The sequence below is a fragment of the Bidens hawaiensis genome, unplaced genomic scaffold (genome assembly GCF_021521415.1).
Source record: "Bidens hawaiensis isolate Kalapana, Puna unplaced genomic scaffold, B.hawaiensis_p1.1 tig00033266_1, whole genome shotgun sequence".
Taxonomy (NCBI): domain Eukaryota; kingdom Viridiplantae; phylum Streptophyta; class Magnoliopsida; order Asterales; family Asteraceae; genus Bidens; species Bidens hawaiensis.
Window position 1 is genome coordinate 52036 of NW_027495706.1, and position 5627 is coordinate 57662.

Here is a 5627-nt window from a genome sequence, read left to right on the forward strand (position 1 = left end):
AGTGTAAGTGAGGGTTTTCCCTGAATAGAAAGACGCGTGTATCCCAATATAATAAATTTAGTTAGTAGCCCATTTAAAAGATTCATTAGCTGATAAAGAAAAAAATACTGTACATTCCCCATTTATTTGCGTTTGAATTTCTTGTTTAAAACCCATGGGTTTTTTCCTCAAAATAAAACACATAAATTAAAGAAAAATAATTACTTGGATTTAACAAATGGGCCTCACTAGGTCTCAATTGGGTTTCAATAAAACTGATATGATCCAATCCAGTTAACCCAATGAATATTCTTCTTCACCCGTTCACTAATCGATTACAAAAATTGAATCCTAGAATCTGAGTGAGGGGTTGCTTGTTGTGATTAGCAGAGAAAATAAAACATGTTCAATCGAAGACGATTCCTGTCTCTTCCCATGGTTATTGGAGCTGTCGTGTAACTTCTTATTCTTATTCTTCTCGATCTACAACTTGCCTTTTATTGCATAATTCATTATTGTCTTTCATTTGACTATTTTGTGTGTTTTAGAATTGGAGTTGTGTCCGGAAAAGCCATATTTGGACCAGCTGTGGACGAATACTGGAAGAAGAAGCCGCCGCTGCTAAGGAAACCGACTCCAACTCGTCGTAAACAGCAGCTTCAACAAATGCTGCAATTTTTTTCAGCTCCATCAAAGTGTACACTGGTTCATACCTAAAACAATTACTAGAGTTTTAGACTTATCACTGTTCGTTTTGTTCCCTGATTAATAAGCTTTACCACTGTCATCATTTCATTTAAATTGTCCTATAACTGATGTGGATCCGTATAATAGCTTGGTTTTTTGATCATCGCGGTCTTGTGTATTAGCTCTTTAAATAATAAATTGTTCGTTGGGTAGTATAAATTAGCTCATTCCCTAACATAGCTGTTGTTGAAAGGATAATATTCGAGACTTGTATTATTTAAGAGCATTGTTAACTTGTTTAAGGATTTTATAAAAACATAAATACAAAATCGTGTAGACAAATTACAATCACCATGAGCTGGATCGAGGTCAAGGCAAGCTAAATACAAGCATAGTTTAGTCAGGCTGGCTTTGCTCAAGCTCAAGGCAGACCAAACACAAGCCTAGTTTGGGCAAGCTGGCGTGGCTCGTATCATTTCTGACTAGAGCTCGAGTTGATAATCACTTGGCTCAAGTGACTCGTTGAATAAACTCTTAACAGTGATTTTGTTATGATTTTTAAAAGTTTTCAAGTCTGACTGCAACCAATGAGCTGAGTTTTACAGATACATTATCCTAAAACCAAACAAACAATTGCCTCATTTTAAACAGTTTCAAGTTTCAACAAATGCTGCAATTTTTTTCACATACATGAAAGTGTGCAGTGGTTCATACATGAGAATTACTAGAGTACTAGACTTATCACTGTTCTGGTTCAGGAGGCATGAAGTTGCAAGCTTTGTTCCCAGAATAATAAGTTTATTACTGTCATGATATCATTTAAATTGTCCTATAATTGGTTCTAGCCAGTGTAATGTGGAACCATATAATGGTTTGGTTTTTTCTCATTGCGGCTAAGCATGTTTAAATGGTGCGTGGCTCGGATGTATTGCTGTATGAATTAGCTCTTTAAAAACTTATAACGTTTGACTTAGTTTGTGGATTCATATAAATGCATGAGTTGAACTTGAGTAGCTTGCTCATGAAAAATTAGTTGATTTGAACCATGGATTGATACAGCTTGTAGTTTGTTTTTATAAATTGATGAGCTAGCCCAAGCTCAAGGCAAACTGAATACAAGCTTAGTTTCTTACGTGGTTGGAAATGTCATGTCAAACCGGCTCAGATTGTATCATTGCAAACAAGAGCCCGAGTTGATACTCAGCTCAAATGACTCCTTGAATAAGCTCTAATGGTGGTTTAGTAGTTTCCAAAGCTTTTGAATCTATGACTATTAACAGCCATCGAGTTGATTTTACAGAATAATTGTTACTTTATCCAAAACATAACTTAAAACAGTAACTATGCAGTTATTACATTTGAAGCTACAACAACATATCAAAATGACATCTTTAAACCTCACTCTTTTCTTCAACTTCTTATCTGAAATCTTTCTACCATTCCTAGGTTCATCATTAAAGGAGATTAGGGGTCTAATGTTGAACCATATAATAGTTTGGTTTGTTCTTGTTGCAGCTAAGCATGTGTTCACATAGGGCGTGGCTTGGGTGCATGTTGTATGAATAAGCTCTCTAAAAACTTCATTTTCAGTTCGTATACATGTTTTGACTTTTGAGAAGTGAGTTAAAGATAGTTCGCTCATATAAAATCCCAGCTAACTTGAACCATGGATGGATACTGCTTGTATAACTTGCTCATTGGATCATATAAAGTAGCTCATTCCCTTGCACAGCAGGAGTTGATGGTATAGTATTTGAGACTGGCATAATTTAAGATTGTTATCAACTTGCTTGAGGCTTTTCATATAAATATGAATACAAAATCATAGACAACAAGAAAATAGCAAACCAACTCGTCTAGTCATGAGCTGGCTCAAGCTTGACATGAGCTGAATACAAGCTTAGTTTCTCGTTAAGTTGGAAATATATAGTCAAGATTGGCATGAGCTGAATACAAGCTTAGTTTCTCGTTCGGTTGGAAATATATAGTCAAGATGGCTGGGCTCATATCATTGCTAACTAGAGCCCGAGTGGAGTACACTTAGCTCAAATGACTCATCGAAAAAACTCTTAGTGGTTTACTTTAGTTATGGTTTCTAAGGTTTTCCACCCTGACTATAACTATTTTTAAACGAAAACCAAACAAATAATTGCTTAATTTCAAGATTCAGTTATTCTATCTAAAACATAAATTAAAACTATTACATTTGGAAGATACAATACAACAGCATAACAAAATAAAATCTTTTAACTTGACTCATGCTTCACTCTCTTCAACTTCTTCCCTGAAATCTTTCTACTGTCTCTTGATTCATTATCAACACCAATACTTTTCAAAGGATGATACTTAACGTTTGACAACCGCTCCTTTGCCGCTTCCAACCTATAATTCTCATCTTTCCGAGTTCTAACAAACCCTAAAATGTTCTGCCTACAAACCTTAATCTCCATCTCCACCGCATTAATCCTAAAACCAACCGGCACACTACAATTCTCAACAATCTGCTTTTGCCTACTATGAATAATCTCCGGCTGCCACACTTTCACCGCAGTTGACGCTTCCTTCACTCTCCTTAACCATTTTAACTCATCAACCGCTGCTTTCAACTTCTCATTTTCAACAACTAGCTTACCTTCAATCTCATTCAACTTTCTTGTGTGTTCATGTATCTGAGACTCCATCCTAAGCACAGCTCTTCGTTCTGCTAAAAGCTTCTTCACTTTATCCTTCTCGAATCTAATTTGGTAGACTGATTTGACAGACTGGTTGTCGCTGGAAGAAGACGTGTGCGCGGGGAAGTCAAAAGACATTAACTTTGACCATAAAACGTCTTCTTTCGATAGACGTTTAAGGCGTCTGCAACTCATGGAGAGACAGCAAAGATCTTTGTAGGTCAAACATGTTGTGTTGACTCCTAGTTCCAATATCCATCTCCACAATTCATCTGGTAATGACATCTCTAAACCCTCTAGATGATAAAATTGTTAAAAAGACAAGCACATCATATGATAAATTACCAACCAAAAGTGAGACAAGGTTTGTAAATTTAGGGGTTAGCTTCAACCGAACCAAAATTAACCGATAACCGAATTAACCAAAAAGCAGTTATCGATTATTTTTCGTACCCTCGGTTAACCGAAATTAACCAAACTATTCATATTTCATATATTCTAGCTTTTATATCTCTATTTCATGTCTTTCATGTTTTATACCACCATTTCATGTATCTCTAACTAAAACTTTTAGCCCAAATTTAATTTTGGTTATTAATCAAAATTAACCGACCGAACCCAAAACCGAAAAATCAACCGAATAAACCAAACCGATTGGTTAATTTGGTCTAGGGCGACTAACCGAACCCAACCGTACACACCCCTAATTGTAATACAAACAATTCAAATTAGGTAAAAATCAGACTGAAATAAGATTGTTATAAAAGGCTCTAATATAACCCCATATCAGCAAACTCTGCAACTCTTTCAACACGAAAAGGAAGTTATAAACCCTAAAGGCTCAAACTTGAGCGATTGAAACTGTAGATAAACGATTGTTAACAGCTTCAAATACATACAACAAACAATTTAACAAAATTAGGGTTTTTTTTGTTAAGATATCTGAATTAATTGAATAGCGGTTGATCTAGGGTTTGCAGAATATAAAAAATAAAAAGGTGCGATTGACGAACCTCGGTGGATTTCAGCCGGAGTGCTCCAAAGTGCGAATACTGTCCCCTTTACTTAATAAAATTGATGGTATTCAACCCTACGGTTGTCGAATGGAATTTTGGAACCTGACTGAGACCGACGTCACTCGGAGATTTTTATTAGTCAAAATTTCTAGCTCAAATTATTTTTATATTTTTAATAAAAATCTATTTGTATTACAAAAAGACAAATTATTTTTATATTTTAATACAAATAGATTAATCTAGCCATTCCGGTGACCGAAAAACAATGGCGGCTAGGTCATGTTGGTGGCTAATGAGTTAAGTTTGAAGCCCCGTAAGCTGACACATCAACTGAGTAAAATAACAAAATATTATAAACAAAGCCACGTCAGCGTCTCAGTTAACGGTGTTAGCCTTAACTTAACGGGGGAGTGATAAAAATAAATAGTTTGAAAGTTGGGAGTAGTGGGAGACAAAGTAAAAGTTGGGAGTGTTATCTACCAACGAGAAAAAGTTGAGAGTATTATAAACCAATAGCCCTTTAATTAAATTCATATTTTTAATGAAATCATATTTATCTTTTTTTTTAATTAAATCAATTTATAAACATTTTTCATTGTAGGAGATGAATGTGATAAAATTTAATTAATGATATATATTGGTCTAAGAATATAAAAACAAGAACAAATTATAAATGAATACAACTTTATTCTCACGTATTCATTCAATATTCATGGATCCATAAAATTATCATCCATGTCTTTCAAATATGAAATACAAAAGTGTGTTTTAGTCATGCTAATTTTATATATGATTTTTTTTCTTTTTATGTCATTTATAATAGAGAAATCTGCAATTTGCCTCCCTGGTTTATATCATCGCTGGATGGGTTAGCCACTGAAAAAGATTTTGCGAATGTTGCGCCACTGTGTTTCTCCAGCGGGTTCTTCTGACTCCTGCCGTCAGTTGACCGGTCGTTGACTCGTTAAAAAAAGGGAAATTACTATGTTACCCCTGATTCCCTTTATAAAAAAAACCATCTACCCTCTTTCCCTTTATGATTACATTTCCGGCGATTACCTCTACCCCGTAATTTTCCATTTTCCGGCGACCGATTGACGGATGTCCCAATCCAAGTCAAGTCAAATCTCTTCGGGTTCACCTTCCAAGCCTTCCCGTGCAGATGACCTTTGTGTGAGATGCTCATGTGGTGTCGCGACATGTTACCGGATATCCAGGACCGATGCAAACCCGGGTTGTCGATCTTGTGCTGTGTAAATGTTTAATTACTCAC

General features: G+C 35.5%; 1 pseudogene across 2 annotated transcripts; it reads right to left on the reverse strand.

Moving 5' to 3' along the window:
- Positions 1-2509: 2509 nt before the first annotated feature.
- On the reverse strand, positions 2510-4430 carry LOC143584730 (F-box protein SKIP24 pseudogene; annotated as a pseudogene). 2 transcript variants are annotated; one of them, XR_013144416.1, is made up of 2 exons: positions 4119-4197; positions 2510-3634 (listed from the first exon to the last, which is right to left on the reverse strand). The product of XR_013144416.1 is annotated as an F-box protein SKIP24 pseudogene, transcript variant X2 (transcript). The 2 variants fall into 2 exon arrangements; XR_013144415.1 differs by lacking the exon at positions 4119-4197 and adding an exon at positions 4352-4430 and having other exon boundaries at positions 2511-3634.
- Positions 4431-5627: the final 1197 nt, after the last annotated feature.